This window comes from Malaclemys terrapin, chromosome 11 (assembly GCF_027887155.1).
Source record: "Malaclemys terrapin pileata isolate rMalTer1 chromosome 11, rMalTer1.hap1, whole genome shotgun sequence".
Taxonomy (NCBI): domain Eukaryota; kingdom Metazoa; phylum Chordata; order Testudines; family Emydidae; genus Malaclemys; species Malaclemys terrapin.
The window spans coordinates 3,657,232-3,674,166 of record NC_071515.1 but is presented as its reverse complement, the minus strand read 5'-3'; the positions used below and the strand labels follow the sequence as shown (position 1 = coordinate 3,674,166).

Here is a 16,935-nt window from a genome sequence, read left to right as displayed (position 1 = left end):
CCTCAGAGAGAACAACACACAGCACAAAACAAAAACGTTCCTCCACAGATTTGAATGTATCTTCTGCCCTTATTGGTCCTTTTGGTCAGGTGCCAACCAGGTTATTTGAGCTTCTTAACCCTTTACAGGTAAAGGAGGGATTTTATGCTACCCTTAGCTGTATGTTCATGACAGTGTCCAAATTAAAAGTAGAGCTTTCACAATGGTAGCAAATTGTGACAGGAGTGCCTCTGTCCCTCACAACTTGCTACCCAGGACCAGGAGATTCATAGATGCCAAGCCTAGAAGGGACCGTTGTGATCATCTAGTCTGACCACCTGTGTAACCAGCACCCAAGAGCACTTCCTCACTCCTCGGATCTGTAGTGAGACTGAGTGTGGGTGGAGTGGGTGCAGGGGCTACGTTCCAGCAGCCCTAGTTCCTGCTCGGTCCCTGCCTCTCTCAGGGTGAGACCCACCTGCGTAGGGTTGCCAGGTGTCCAGTTTTTGATGGAACAGCCGGTCGAAAAGGGACCCTGGTGGCTCCAGACAGCACGGCTGATCAGGCCTTTAAAAATCTGGTTGGCGCAGGACTGGCAGTCTCCTTACCCGGCTCTGTGTGGCTCCTGGAAAGCAGCTGGCATGTCCCTCTGGCTCCTAGACTTGTGAGCAGCCATGGCAGCTCCGCACGCTGTCCCCGCCTCAAGTGCTGGCTCGGCAGCTCCTATTGGCTGCGCCTGTGGGCAGAGCCGCCTGGCCGCACCTCCCCCTAGGAGTCGGAGGATGTCGCCATTTCCCGGGAGCCGCCTGAGGTAAGCGCCACCCGGAGGAGCCCGCACCCCAAACCACCTCCCGCATCCCAACCCCCTGCCCCAACCCTGACCCCCCTCCCGCATCCTGAGCCCCTCATTTCTGGCCCCCACCCCTGAGCCCCTCCCACACCCCAACCCTCTGCCCCAGCCTGGTGAAAATGAGCGAGTCAGGGTGGGTGGGAGAGAGCGAGCGTCAGAGGGAAGGGAGGATGGAGTGAGTGTGGGCAACGCTTCAGAGAAGAGGCAGGGGGCGGGGCAAGGGGGGTCAGTTTTGTGTGATTAGAAAGTTGGCAATCCTACATCTGCAGCCTGTGGAGAGATGGAGCAAACCCCCCTCTTGCTCCCCCCCCACTTCCAGCCTGGCAGGGGGCTGCAGCTTTGAGTCAGGGACTCTATTCCATCTGTGCCCCATGGCAGGGAGTGGGGCTGCATCCGTCACTGCAGGGGAAAGCTGGGGCAGTGACTGAGAGGGGGGTGGGGGCTGTGCTGGGCTCCCATGCCCAGGGAGGCAAGGAGCTGGAATTCCCCTCCCCACTCCTCCTTCACCTCTCCTGCAGAGCCCAGCCACCAGGGGTTTATCCAGTGAAGGGCAGGGAGGCTGCACCAGCCATTTCAAGCTCGGTTCCAGCTGGCCGAAGGAGTTTATTAATATTCCCTCCCCTAGTGCTTGGGGGCCGGATTTGCTGGTGTGTTATGGAAACGAGCGGATGAAAAGCCATTAAGAACTGCCAGATGTCTGCAGTTATTGCTAAAGCTCCCACCCGCCCTTGTCTTCCCTCCAACGAGGTATAAATAGCTCGGTTGCAGCCCTGCCGTGGGCACTGCCCCTCTCACCTCCCCTACTCACGGTAACACTCTTAAAACAGGATGGGGAAACATGCAGATACCTGGGGCCCAAGGCTGCAAGCTGCTGTGCAGCACAAGTTAAAATGAAGCCGGGCTTGGTATCTCCCAGGAGTAGCCTTAGTGCAAAATAACAGATACTCCCCAGAAATGGACATTTTATAACAGAGGGAATTTTATTGAGGGGCATTTTAGCAACCAGCCCGGTGTCCAGGCCACTGCCTATCTGGACTATCTATCTATCTCTATTGCTTGTTGCATTTAGTCATTGAGTGGGCCTTTGCAGGGCTTAGCATAACTAAGGCAAGTCGGGGGAATAGCGATCGCATGAAGCGAGCTTGACTTTACACCTTCTCTGACATGCTGGGGTAAGCGCCTGTGAAAAACAGGAAGTCTGGCTATCTTTCAGGACTGTTGTTATGGGGAAATACAACTGCCAAACTAACTGCTTGGAAATAGCTTGCTTAACAATTATTTTTTTAGTGACATGTTTTTGTAACACCTGCTTTTTGCCTAGGGACTGATTTTGTTTGGTCAGCTATGTCACTTTTTTGTTTTTTTTGAGTGACATGTCTCTGTAACTTTTGCAGAATAAGAAGGCAACTGTGGGTTTGGGTCAAGCAGATTGCTTTGTGGACACATCAAGAAGATCTCCAGCCACAGACGGAAGGCCAGCCGCCAAAAATCTGCGACTGAATCCAAATACCACTCCAAACACCCGAGGGGGTAATTATCAGTTTGGCAGGGCCGGCTCTAGGCACCAGCCCTCCGAGCATGTGCTTGGGGCGGCACTTTCAAAGAGGCGGCACTCCAGCCCTCTTTTTTGCAGTGAGCTGGGGTGGGGTGGGGCAGGGCAGGGGAGGGCTGCAGGAAGTAACCCGAGGGGGGGCCAGAGGAAACCACTCCCCCCGCAGCTCACCTCTGCTCCACTGCCGCCTGCTCCCCCGGGCGCGCCGCCGCTCCGCTTCTCCCCGCTCCCTCCCAGGCTTGCCGCGCGAATCAGCTGTTTTGCGGCAAGCCTGGGGAGGAGCGGAGCGGCGGCGCGCTCGGGGCAGGAGGCGGCGGTGAGCTGGGGAGGGGGTGAGCGGTTCCTCTGCCCCCCCCCAGGGTTACTTCCTCGCCCTCCCTGCGACCCCCTGAGTGCGCCGCTGCCACTCCACTTCTCTCCCCTCCCTCCCAGGCTTGCTCCAAAACAGCTGATTCGCGCGGCAAGCCTGGGAGGGAGGGGGAAGAAGCGGAGCGGTGGCGGCAGGCTCAGGGGAGCAGGCGGAGCGGAGGTGAGCTGCGGTGGTGGGGGGCGTGGGGAGGGCCGCAGGAAGTAACGGGGGGTAGAGGAACCGCTCCCCCCCAGCTTACCTCCACCTCCTCCCCCAAGCGCACCCCCGCTCCACTTCAGCCCTTGCCTGGGAGGGAGGGGTAGGAGGGGAAATGCAGCGTGTCCTGGGGAGGAGGCAGGGCTGGGGATTTGGGAAAGGGGTTGGAATGGGGTGGGGAAGGGGCGGAGCCGGGGGTGGTGGTGCCGGAAATGTTTTTTGCTTGGGGCAGCAAAAAACTTGGAGCCGGCCCTGCAGTTTGGGGTGCTCTATAACCTGTTGTGTTTGTGTGTGCTTGAGACTAAACAAAGCAGTGACTTTGTGTTCCAAGGGGAATACTGGAGACTAATAAAGTACTGGCTTTAAAGTGAAAGCACATGGTTTTGATTTTTTGTATCAGCCATATAGCAGATGGAAGCGGCATCGCCCTTTGTTTGTCCTGCAACCACCTCACATAGATTAAAGTTACTGAGACCTTTGGGTTCAGGGAACTCTGGGTAACACCCCAGCAGTAAGGGGATCAGTAAAATTCCCTCTGTTATATAATGTCCATTTCTGGGGAGTATCTGTTATTTTGCACTAAGGCCAACTCCTGGGAGAGAGATCAGATACACAGGCGGGAGGCACCCCAATATCAGCCCCTGCTCGGCTCTGTGCAGCAGATCAGGAGGGAGGCTTCTGGTCCCACGCAACTTGGCTAGCAGGGGCTCCATGGCAGGGCAGCAGGGATGACCAGCATCTTCCCTCTTGCTGCAAACATCACCCAAATGTGGTATGAAGCTGGGGAGGGGGTGCCCAAACCACCCTCCCTAAATGGCATCCCTGAGTTGTGATTAAGGCATTTGAGTTTGTGGATCCCAGATTAGATCAAGTCAATTTGTACAGACAGAAGAGAGCTTTCCCCTCAGGGAGGCACCTGCACTGGATTGTTCCTCTTATTGTTAGGTCCTGGTGTGACTGCCTCCCCAGTCATAGGCACCAAGTTTCTAATCTGCCAGAGGGTGCTCCCCCTGGCTCCGCCCAGCCCCCCCACCCCTTCCCCCAATGCCCCACCCCGCCTCTTCCCACCCCCACTCAGCCCCCGCTCCACCTCTTCCCACACTGCCTCATCCAGTTCCACCCCTTCCCCAAAGCGTGCTGCATCGTCGCTGCTCTCCTCTTCCCCCCAGCACCTCCAGGTGCCACGAAACAGCTGATCCGTAGTAGGTGCTCGAAGGGAGTGAGGGAAGGACAGGGAGGCACCGATTGGCATGGCCCACTGGCGGGCAGGAGGCGCTGGGGGAAGGGAAAGGCATTGATGGGGGGCTGCCGGTGGGTGCTAAGCACCCACCATTTTTTCCCCATGGGTGCTCCAGGGCTGGAGCACCCATGGAGTTGGCACCTATGCCCCCCAGCCCCGGTGTGACTGCCCCCCCTTAGGGTTGCCAATTTTGGTTAGACATATTCCCGGAGGTTTTATCACGACATAATCTTTAATGAAAAATTAATGTTTAATTCCTGGAGACTCCAGGGCAATCCTAGAGGGTTGGCAACACTACCTCACCTGGGCACAGGACATCCTCCTAGCCCCCATGTGACTGGCCCATCAGGCACAGGATGACCCCCAGCCCTGGTGCAACCGCTCCCAGCTTCACCCCACACAGGACACCACCAATGTTCCCTCTAATTTTTCCCATGCATATGTGGAATGAATTTTGTTATGTGCACCAATATGGAGGTGATGGGTGACACATCACCTCCATATTGGTGCACATAACAAAATACATGTGGTGTGGGAGGGGGCTCAGGGCTAGGGCAGAGGGTTTGGAGTGCAGGGGTGTGAGGGCTCAGGCTGGGGGTGTGGGCTCTGGGGTGGGGCTGGGGGGGGTGTTTCAGGGCTGCAGCAGAGGGTTGGGGTGTGTGTGTGTGGGGGGGTGAGGGCTCCAGCTGGGGGTATGGGCTCTGGGGTGGGGCTGGAGGAGTTTGGGGTGAAGGAGGCGGCTCTGGGGCACGGAGGCGAGAGGATTTCTCCCAGCTCGCTCTCCCTGCAGCAGCACCTGGGCTGGGCAGGGGTAGGGAGGGGAGAGGCACCCCCAGGCCGGGCGGGCACAGTTGCCAACTATCACACAGTAAATAAGCACCCCAACTTTCACAGTAAGCCAAAAATCAGCTTAATCCCATTTCAAAACAAGCCAATCCCTAAGAACCCCACCCTGCTATGTAACTAGATCCCCCGGCCTGCAGTCTGGGGCTGTGGTGGGCCCACTGGGCACCCCTGCCCCTGCTTGCCAGGAGCAGAGCAAAAAGAAGGCCCAAGCTACAAGCCAAAAACTAGCCGACAAGCAACTCAAGGCAAAGGAAGCCCAACTTCGGCGTTTTTTCACGGCTTTGGTGTGTCTGCGGGCGGGGTCCCTGCATGGCGCTAAATGGGCAGCTGTGCACCCGCCCAGCTCCCAGGGGATCTAGGACACCGCCCTGCTCGCTGGGCCCTGGGTATGGGCAGCCCATTGTGCGGGCTGGAGTGTCCACGCGCCCCTCTGTGCAGTGCATTGTGCAGGCTGGAGTGTCCACGCGCCCCTCTGGGCAGTGCATTGTGGGGGCTGTAGTTGCACCACGCGGTGCATTGTGGGGGTTGTAGTCTCCTTGCGCACCCGCACCCCCTCCCCGCGCGGTGCCTGGTGGGGGCTGTAGTTTCCCTACGCGGGCAGGCTGTACTCCGTCCCCTAGCGCGTGGCGCAGCGCCGGTCCGGGCTCCGCGTGACTCTGCAGCCCGGTCCGTGCGCTCCGGGCTTTGTCCCCAGGCCGGGCGGGGCTGGGACGGACCGGGCCGCGCCTCGGGTGAGGAGCCCCGCAGCAGCCCAGGTAGGGCGCGGAGGGACGGCCCAGGGCTTTGCGCGATGCCCCGGTACCGCGGGCTGCAGCCCGGGCAGGTGCGCGGGGCCGAGGCAGCCTTGGCCGGGCAGCGCGGTGCGGGGCTGGCCCCGGGCTGTGCATGGAGGGACAGGGTGTGCAAATGGAAACGGTGTGACTGCGGCGCCCGCTCCGCGCCCCGGGCCGGGAAGGCGGCAGGGCAGCCCCCAGCGCAGCGCTGGGAGCGCGGGGCCGCGCGGAGTCGGGGGGCGCTGGTCGGACCGGCGGGGAGCCGGCCCCGGTCCCGGTCCCGGTCCCGGCCCCGTGTGTTTTATGCCGAGCGGTTGTTCAGCGGAGATCTGCTGAACCCCGGGCTAACCCCGAACGAGCTGCCGCCGATCGCTTTGGCTGGGTATCGGCCCAATTTTATATAGCACTCTTAATAAAATACCGTCACAAGTTCCCTCCAAAAATCCAATCCCTGGTCAATCTGAGATCCCAAAGTGTCCGTATTGGAAACTTGTGAGAGAGGGAAAGCGGGGATTTAGAAGGGAAACGCTTTTCATCTTTTGCCAACTGATCTAATGAGAAGAAATAGTTCCTGAGATGGACCGAGAATCCTCTGGGTTTAAAATGTGCTCCTCTGCAAAAATCAATAATCTGCTTCAGTCCAGTGTTTCCTTCCAGTGTTTGTTGTTGCAGCTATTTAAAAAAAAAAACCCTCAAACAAACGACCTCCCTTTTCTTTTCCAAGATCCTTACCATTTCACTTTTGGGTTTTGGATGCATTTTAGCAATTCCCCAAATGAGCCCCATATTCTCTAGAGCAGGGGTTCTCAAACTTTTGTATAGGTGACCCCTTTCACATAGCAAGCCTCTGAATGCAACCTCCCCGTATAAATTAAAAACACTTTTAAATATATTTAATACAATGATAAATGCTGGAGGCAAAGCAGGGTTTGGGGTGGAGCCTAACAGTTCGTGACCCCCCCCCATGTAATAACCTGGTGACCCCCAGTTTGAGAACCCCTGCTCTAGAACATTACTCTGCACTGATTTTATTATTGCAAGTTTCTGACCCTTGCCATCCCTGTTTCCATTTCTACATTTCCCACTTGGCATCCATTGGATTGTTTGCAGTGTTTGCACTGGAGCAGATGTCAGTTTGATTAACCGAGGACAGTTCTTTAACTGTGCACCCTCATTGTGGAGCTCAGCCAAGCTCTGGGAGTGGGGTTTTACTTGGTGCAAGCATTAAGCAACTTTCTCACTCAGGGGTGTGAACCCCCCCCGAGCACAGCAAGTTGCAGCACTGTAAAGCGCCCGTGTAAACAGTGCCCCAGCGCTGGGAGCCGCGCCCCTCGTTGAAGTGGTTTTTTTAAGAGCACTGGACGAGTAATTTTCCCTCTCTTGATATTCATCCCTTCTTGTCAACTGTTGAGAATAGGCCACTTCCACCCTTAATTGAATTGGTTGGTAAGGCAACTCCCATCTTTTCATGTGCTGTGTATATATATATACTGCTTACTGTATTTTTCACTCCATGCATCTGATGAAGTGGGTTTTAGCCCACGAAAGCTTATGCCCAGATAAACTTGTTACTCTCTAAGGCAGGGGCAGGCAAACTTTTTGGCCTGAGGGCCGCATTGGGTTTAGGAAATTGTATGGCGGGCCGGTTAAGGGCGGGGGTCGTGGCCCAGCCCCGCACCCAACCCCTCCCTCCCCGGGACCCCTGCCCCATCCACCCCCTCCCACTCCCGGTCCTCTGACCACCCCCAGAACCACTGCCCCCTGCCGCCCCATCCAATCCCTCCTCTCATTCCTGACAACCCCCCCGGGACCCTGGCCTCATCCAACCACCCCTTCTGAGTGCCCCGGGAACCCCTGCCTCTGATTGCCCCCCGCTGGCCCATCCAACCTCCCCCCTCATTCCTGACTTCCCCCCTGGGACCCCTGCCCCATCCAACCATCCCTTCTCCCTGTCCTCTGACTGCCCCCAGAACCCCTGCCCATGACTGCCCCCCCCCACCCCATCCAACCCCCCCCTTCCTGATTGCCCCCTGGGGACCCCTGGCCCATCCAACCACCCCTTCTCCCTGTCCCCTGACTGCCTCCAGAACCCCTGCCCCTGACTGCCCCCCTGTTCCCTTCCCCCTGACCGCCCCAACCCCTATCCACACTCCCGCCCCCTGACCACTCCCCCCCCCCCCCCCGAACTCCCCTGCCCTCTATCCAATCCCCCTGCTCCCTGCCCCCTTACCACGCTGCCTGGGCCCGGCTGGAGACCGCAGGGGGTTGAGGCTCTTGTGTGTGGCAGCCAGGATGGGAATCCTGTCGGGATAACAGCCTCCTGGCTAGAGCAGGTGCTGCTGTTGCCCTGGTGTAGCTGTCCCGTGTGGGAAGGGCAATGAACTGTGCTGGCACGAGCCACCTGCGTTCGCCCAGGGGCTGTGTTTAGCCTGGGGCTATCCCAGGGTAACTGTGTCAGTTAGAGTCCCCTGTAACTGAATTAGCTATGCTGGCACCCAGTTTGCGTGCGGAACTGCTGATTAGGAATCTGGGTGAGCTAAACAGCAACAAGTCACTCCAAAACTGAAATGAGCAGCCCCTGGGTATTGGCGCTGGTTTCATTTAATCCAGCTGCTGCCACTTGCTGTGTCGGCAAGGCCCGAGAAACTAAGGCCTGGTCGATGCTAAAAGGTTAGGTCCACAGAGCCACGTCGGTCAGGTGTCTGAAACAGCCACACCCCTGAGTGCCTTAGCCATGCTCTGTGTGGATGCAGTTCAGTCGATGGAAGCATTCTTCCATCGACCTGGTTGCTGTTGCTTGGGGAGGTGGAGAAACCCCTTCCATTGTTGTAGTCTGCATCTATGCTACAAAGTTACCACCAGCAGCTTATCTACAGCACCACAGTTATGCCACTGTACTGCCTGGAGTGTAGACATAGCCTAAGAAACTTCGTTTCCATGTGTGGTTGCTAGACTGTACAGCCAAGCATACCAGTCCTTCCCCCGCACTCCCGCATCTGCCTGTCCCTCACCCACCCAAAGGCAAGTACCCCAAAGTCAAGAATTGCAAACTTACGGTTCTCGTAGCACCTAGCTCAGTGACTCTGTGATATCTGTATTAAGGCCTAGATGAAGGATTAGCAGACACCTTGCCAGCGTGTCGTGTGCAAGAGTCGTACTGCTGTGGGAACCTTCAGTCTCACTTGCTTCGTTTTTGTTCTCTTGGGCACTAAGCTTGTTTCCTGTGAACGGCCTGCACTGGGTTGCACCTTGGAAGTTCTTCAGGGACTAGGGATCAGGGAAAGGAATCCTTCCCTGCAAACTACTGGAGACTGGACCAGTATTTGCCAGAGGCAGAGAATAGGTGGAATGGAGGGGCACCAGTGCCCAAGGCCCACATGATGGCAGGGAAGTGCTTACATGAGATATACCCAGCTGATCCCAGAAAGTGATCTGCACCCATACGCTGCACCCACCCTGCCGCCCCCAAGGCCACTGCCAAATCTGACCTGGGCAAAAATTCCTTCCCAGCCCTACCTATGGCGATCAGTTAGACCTTGAGCATGGGAGCAAGAACCAGCCAGCCACATGCTCGAGAGAGAGAATGTTCAGGGCCACCTCAGCCCTGGCCCATCCTGTCCAGTGTCCCATCTCCAGCCATGGCCATCCCTGGTGCTGCAGAGGAAGGAGAGAGGCAAAAAGACAAATGGGATACTTGGGGGTGGGGAAGGAATCCTGACCCCTGCAGGTGACTGGCTGAAGCCCTGAAGCATGAGATTTTAGGAACATCAGACATTAGCCGGAAAGGACCCCCTGGGCTGCTGAGCCCTGCACCCTACCACCACATGCATCCCTGTCATACAATCACACTCGTATATTTGTCCACCTCTCTCTCAAAACTAATTGAATTGTTTGCCCCCACAGTTCCTGTTGGGAGGCTGTTCCAGAACCGCTCCACTCTCATGGTTAGAAACCTTCTCTTAATTTCCAGCCTGGATTTGTTCCTGGCCAGTTTAGCCCCATTTGTTCTTGTGCCCCATTGTCCATTAGCTTAAATAGCTCCTCACCCTCACTGGTGTTGCTCTTTGTTAATACACCAGAGGTGACCGTATCCGCTCTCAGCCTTTCTCAGCAGTTCTCAAACTGTAGGTCAGGACCCCAAAGTGGGTCGTGACTCCATTTTAATGGGGTCGTTGGGGTTGTCATTAGACTTACTGGGGCCAAAGCCCGAGGTGGCGACGCTCAGGTTACAGGTCCCCTGCCTGGGGCTGAATCCCTTGGGCTTCGACTTTGTCTCTCCACCCAGGGCAGCGGGACTCTGGCAGGCTCAGGCTTCAGTCCCCCCTCCTGGGGTCATGTAATAGTTTTTGTTGTCAGAAAGGGGTCGAGATGCAATGAAGTTTGAGAATCCCTGTGCTAGGCTAAAGGAGCCAACTTCCTCCAGTCTCCTGTCAGAAAGAAGGGCCAGAGGGTGTTGGTTGTGTCAACAGCTGTATAGCTACCAGCGCTTTATTCGAACACAAGATGCTGGACACACTTAGTAAAAGAATAAATGGTGAATAAAGTGTCTCAAACCAAAGCCCTGAAGGTGCCTGTAGGTTTCCGCTGGTCCCTTGATTTGCTTTGTCAGCTCTGCACAAGAAGCTCTGATCTTCAGCTGCTTACACAGCGTGCAATTTTGCTTACACAAGTAGTGCCATGGACTTTGGCCAGATTATCCATGTGTATAAGCATGTGCAGGACGGGGGTCTTTAGACATAATCTGCAAATGGGATGAGCTAAGAAATGCCAGCTGCCTCCCCATGGCTTCCTTCTCTTTGTTCTTCAGGTTTCTGACATGAACGTTCAGCCAGGAAGCTGGCCACACTCCTCGTTTGCATCTCAGCGAGCCTCATGGTGCACAAACTTCTGCACGGAACTGCAAGCTTCCCACGTTCGCTCAGTCTGCTCTAGTGATCATCAGCCTGTTGTTGCTTGGAATGTTTGCCCTTGTGGGCAGTGGCGGTCTGGGGTCTGAGCATTACCTGTCCCCCTTAGAGATGGTTCTCCGAGAACAGAGCTGTGGTGTGTGGGTTGGTGAGAGTAGGGAAGCTTGTGCTGCCCCTGTTATGTGGACTCCAGTCACCGAGGCTCTTTGCTGCTGGGCTCGGGGACTGTCAGCCCAGCACCTTCCACCTGCATGACATGCACTGAAATGGCTGGTCTGCATCAGTTAACTCACCTATAGGTGTCTAATCCGTTAAAGAGCAGTGACTCACCCTCTCTGTCTGTGGAGCTGGTTCTGCTGGGGGTCAGCTGGTACCGAAGGGTTTTCTACACTGCAAAGTGCACCCTTGAACTGAAGATACAGCTTTAAACTGGTGCCAAAGGCTTGCGGGGTACCCTGAATTCAGTTTAAACCAGGTGTACTTCGGTTTAGCTTAAGTCAGTTTGGAACAGGTTTAAGCTAAATTGAAAGAAGCCACCCTTGAACTGAAGGCAGAGTGTCCACCGAAAAGCTGATTTAAGTTATATCAGTGCCACTTCTGCCATTGGGACTGTTCTGAAAAGAGTAACCATACGCCAAACGCCAGCCCAGTATCAGTACTGAGAGTCAATGAAAGATAGTACTAAAAACAATGCATGAGATTTACAAAATACCAGACAAGAAGAACAAAGCTATGTGGAGATATGGGGGGCAGCCACCCCGCTGTTATCTGATTCATGCACAAGCCTGATCCGCTTACATCTAATAAATAATAGCAGCAGGTCTAAGCCCCAGGAAAAGGCCTTGAGATAACAGCAAAACATTCCTCCTACCCTGTAGCAGGACGGGCCAGCTTCTCAGCTGTGCACTTCACCGGCTGCCGCTCAGTGGGAAGGATGGTGGTTTTTCATGGTCATGGAATGTTTTTGCAGCTTTCTTGAGCTCACAGACGGCCAAATGTCAGGCTGTGTGTGTGTGTGTGTGTTGGGGGCAGACAGAGGGAAGAAGTTCTCACCGTCCCATTGGAATGGCTATGCTGGGTCAGATCAATGGTCCATCTCGCCCGATATCCTGTCTTCAGACAGTGGCCAATGCCAGGTGCTTCAGAGGGAATGAACAGAACAGGGCAATTTATCGAGTGATCCATCCCCTGTCATCCACTCCCAGCTTCTGGCAAATAGGCTAGGAACACCCAGAGCATGGGGTTGCATCCATGACCATCTTGACTAATAGCCAGTGACCTTTATCTAGTTGTTTTGTGAACTTTGTTATAGTTTTTACCTTCACAACATCCCCCTGGTAACCAATTCCACAGGTTGACTGTGTGTTGTGTTAAGAAGTACTTCCTTTTGTTTGTTTTAAACCTGCTGCCTATTAATGTCATTGGGTGACCCCTGGTACTTATGTTATGTCAAGGAGTAAATAACCCTCCTTATTCACTTTCTTCACACCATCCTTGATTTTATAGACCTCTATCATATCTCCCCCCCCCCCTCGGTCATCTCTTTTTCTAGCTGAACAATCCCAGTCTTTTTAATCTCTCCTCATATGGAAGCTGTTCCATACCCCTGATCATTTTTGTTGTCCTTCTCTGTACCTTTTCCAATTCTAATGTATCTTTTTTGAGATGGGGTGACCAGAACTGCACACAGTATTCAAGGTGTGGGTGTACCATGGATTTATATAGAGATATTATGATATTTTCTGTCTTATTATCTATCCTAATGGTTCCTAACATTCTGTTAGGTTTTTTGACTGCCACTGCACATTGAGTGGATGTTTTCAGAGAACAGCTAATTTAGACCCAATTATTTTATATGTATAGTTGGGATTATGTTTTCCAATGTGCATTACTTTGCATTTATCAGCATTGAATTTCATCTGCCATTTTGTTGCCCCTTCACCCAGTTTTGAGAGATCCTTTTGTAACTCTTCACAGTCTGTTTTGGACTTAACTGTCCTGAGTAATTTTGTATCATCTGCAAATTTTGCTACCTCACTGTTTACCCCTTTTTCCAGATTATTTATGAATATGTTGGACTGCACTGGTCCCAGTAGAGGCCCACTATTTACCTCTCTCCATTCTGAAATCTGACCATTTATTCCTACTCTTTGTTTCCTGTCTTTTAACCAGTTACAGATCCATGAGAGGACCTACCCTCTTATTCTATGACTGCTTACTTTGCTTAAGAGCCTTTGGTGAGGGACCTTGTCAAAGATTTTCTGAAAGTTCAAGTACGCTATATCCACTGGATTACCCTTGTTCACATGTTTGTTGACCCCTCAAAGAATTCTAATAGATTGGTGAGGCATGATTTCCCTTTAAAAAAAACTATGTTGATTCTTTCCCAACAAATCCTGTTAATCTATGTGTGATAATTCTGTTCTCTACTATAGTTTCAACCAATTTTCCTGGTACTAAAGTTAGGCTTACCAGTCTTAATTGCCAGGATCACCTCTGGAGCCTTTTTAAAAAATTGGCATCACATTAGCTATCCTCCAGTCATCTGGTACAGAAGCTGATTTAAATGATAGGTTACAGACTACAGTTAGTAGTTCTGAAGGAACTCAAATGTGAAATTGCAGAACTCTTGGGTGAATACCATCTGGTCCTGGTTACTTATTACCATTTAATTTATCAATTTGTTCCAATTTGCTCCTCTACTGACATCTAAATCTGGGACAGTTCCTCAGATTTGTCACCTAAAAAGAATGGGTCAGGTGTGGGAATCTCTCTGACATCCTCTGCAGTGAAGACTGATACAAAGAATTCATTTGGCGTCTCTGCAGTGGCCTTGTCTTCCATGAGTTCTCGGCGTCACCACTGTCCAGTGGCCCCCTGATTATTTGGCAGGCTTCTGACATAATTTAAAAAAATTGCTGTTAGTTTTTCAGTCTTTTGCTAGTTGCTCTTCAAATTCTTTTTTTGCCTGCCTAATTGTACTTTAACTTTAGCTTAATCTTCTATTTTTCTCAGTAGGATTTAACTTCCAATTTTGAAAGGATTCCTTTTTGCCTCAGACTGTTTCTTTTACTTTGTTATTTGGCCATGGTGGCACTTATTTGGTCTTCTTACTGTGTTTTTTAATTTGGGGCATACATTTAATTTGAGCCTCTATTATGGTATTTTTAAAAGTTTCCATGCAGCTTGTAGGCATTTCACTTTTGTGGCTGTACCTTTTAATGTCCATGTCCATTTAACTAGCTTCCTCTTTCTGAAGTTTAATGCTACTGTGGTATTCCCCCTCCCCCAAAGGATATTTAATTTAATTATATTATGGTCACTATTATCGAGGGGTTCTCTTGGATCAGATCCTGTGCCCCACTTAGGACTAAATCAAGAATTGCCTCTCCTCTTGTGGGTTGCAGGACCAGCTGCTCCAAGAAGCAGTCATTTAAGGTGTCTAAAAACTTTATCTCTGCCCTCTTTTCCCCCCCCCATCCTGAGGTGACATAAATATATGGAGATATACCTATATCATAGAACTGGAAGGGACCCCGAAAGGTCATCGAGTCCAGCCCTCTGCTTTCACTAGCAGGACTGATTTTGCCCCAGATCCCTACGTGGCCCCCTCAAGGATTGAGCTCACAACCCTGGGTTTAGCAGGCCAATGCTCAAACCACTGAGCTATCCCTCCCCCCAGTGTACTCAGTCAATATAGGGATAGTTGAAATCCCCCATTATTATTGAGTTTTTTATTTTAATTGCCTCTCTAATCTCCCTGGGCATTTCACAGTCACCTCACCATCCTGGTCAGGTGGTTGGTAGTGTATTCTTACTGTTATATTCTTATTATTCAAGCATGGAATTACTATCCCTAGAGATTCTGTGATACAGTTTCTGTGGTATGGGTAAAACGTTATACAGAACTGTTGACCGTCAAGGTAGATACGGAGAGGAGTTGCTAAGACTGAATGTTGCATGCACATGGATGCAGATTGAAGTGTGTCCATGCCCCTCTCCTAGTTACTCATGGAGCCCTCAAATGCACCGTGCCTGGTAGAGACCTTTAACTGTAGAGTGATTGCAATGCTACGTTCCTTCAGGGACTGACGTCTCTAAAGTGTGCCCAGTCTGTGACGGTGCAGGGACCAGGACCTAGCCTCTGGTTCTGCAACTTGCCACTCTGTGACCAAGTGAGGATGGCCTGTCAGCTGGTATGTCACAAGGGTGAGTTTGTGAGCGTGTGGCAGAAGGACCAGCATCCGAGCTAGGAGTGAGGGTCTAACTGCCTTGAGAGGGCAGGAGTTGGACAGATAATTGGCCAAGGTCCCTCCCTCAGAAGCCAAAGGAGTCCCCTCACCAGAGATAAATTGGGCCCTAGGTGTCTGATTTGCCCAGGTTAGGCCCAGCTGCAGTGATCCGGTTTGTCATTTGTCAGGGATCTATAGACTTATTGATCAATGAGGAGATAAGTAAGAACTTCTCTCATCTGCTTACTGGTGGAGTTCAGTGTATTTGTGGGGAGTGGGCAGGGCTGTCCGAACCAGATACAGTCAAAAGTTGTCAGTTTTGCCTTAAACTGATGGATAAAGTTACCTGCATATTAGAAGGGTTTCCTCCCCTGCCCACAGTAGGAAATATCTCCTGCGCTGCAAGTCCCAGGGAATGTTGGGTATCTGCTGTACTTGGCAGGTGTATAAGAGCTGTTGCGGTAGGTAGAGTCTATATTGCAGGGTGATGGTGATGTCATTTGTCTTTCCCTCTTTCCGGTCCCAAGGGATTTAAATCGATGAGGTCATGGGATAGGAAGTAAGTTCACAAATCTTGTTCTGGGCATTATTCCAAATAAGAGCATACTGAGCAGAACACTTGCTGAGGAGGTCTGGAGATCAGGGGCTGGCAAACTTTTTGGCCTGAGGGCCTCATCGGGTTTCACAAATTGTATGGAGGGGCGGTTAGGGGAAGCTGCGCCTCCCCAAACAGGCAGGCGTGAAAATGGCTCTCTTGTGAATTAGAATCCCACAGGATCCTCCCCTGTCTTCTCCTTTCCTGTTCTGTCCTGGGGGCCATGTGTACTCTGCAGCGTTGTGTTCTGTGATGCTAAGCATTTTGTGGTGGCCACTTACGGACCTGCTAGTAGCAGCTGGTAAGGAGATGTCAGTCTGCAGGAATGCTGTAGGGGCACCAAGTGGATCATCCTACAGATGTTGTAAGATGCATGCTGGGTGCTGTAAATACCATTTGCTCATAAGAGCTGATCACAATTTTTTTTTAACAAAATGTGACCTTTATTTGAAACCAAAACTTCTGCAAGAAGCTTTTAGGGTCCCCCCCCCCTTTTCTGTGTTTTTGTGTTGTTCCTATCTCCCATTTTATCACTAAATGCAATAAAATGAATTATGTCTGTGGGGTATTTTTTTCCCTTTTTCATTTTTTTTTGGACAGTTTAGCTCTTCAAAACATCCTCGCATTTGGAGAACATTAGTGACAAAAGGAAAAATGGAAAAGTGAAGGGGAAAATCCCTAACCATCATTCATTTTTTTTCCACAGGCAACTTTAATCTGGCGTTTCCTAACTTTTGCAACCTTAATAATGTTCTTTGAACACAATTTTTGTGTGGGGTGTGGGTGTATATACCAGGGATTGGCAACCTTTGGCACGCGGCCCGCCCCATTTACTTGCTGCGTCTGCAGGTTTGGCTGATCGCGGCTCCCACTGGCTGTGGTTTGCTGTCCCAGGCCAATGGGGGCTGCGTTGAAGCGGGGGCCATCACATCCCTCGGCCCGCGCTGCTTCCCGCAGCCCCATTGGCCTGGGACGGCAAATTGTGGCTCCCACTGGCCGCCACAATCAGCCGAACCTGCGGACGCGGCAGGTAAACAAACCGTCCCGCCCTGCCCGGGCGCTTATCCTGGCGGGCCGCATGCCAAAGGTTGCCAATCCCTGGTATGTACGTATGGGGGTGGGGGTGAGGTGGAGAGAAGATCATTAAAGGGGAAACTAGCTCTTTGCAAATCTGTCTAATGTCCCTACAGCCAATATGTTACATGGGCAGCTACACTCTGCATGCACACATGAACTTTTAACTTGGATTCACAATCTGCACTAAAGTCAGTCAGATCCCAATAGCACAGGTGCTGGAACTAGAGGTGCTGGGGGTTCTGCAGCACCCCCTGACTTTAAGTGGTTTCCATTATATCCCGGGTTTACCGTGTGGTTCAGTGGCACTCAGCCCCCACAC

General features: G+C 52.4%; 1 protein-coding gene across 2 annotated transcripts in view; it reads left to right on the top strand.

Moving 5' to 3' along the window:
* The first annotated feature begins 5,622 nt into the window (after nucleotides 1–5,622).
* Nucleotides 5,623–16,935, top strand: part of SLC19A1 (solute carrier family 19 member 1) — a 33,678-nt gene continuing 22,365 nt past the window's right edge. Inside the window, exon 1 of one of the 2 annotated variants that reach the window (XM_054044558.1) lies at nucleotides 5,623–5,763. The gene's annotated coding sequence lies outside the window, so the exon portion shown is untranslated. Of the gene's footprint in view, nucleotides 5,788–16,935 lie in introns of both variants that reach the window. The other variant, XM_054044556.1, reaches the window with a different exon arrangement.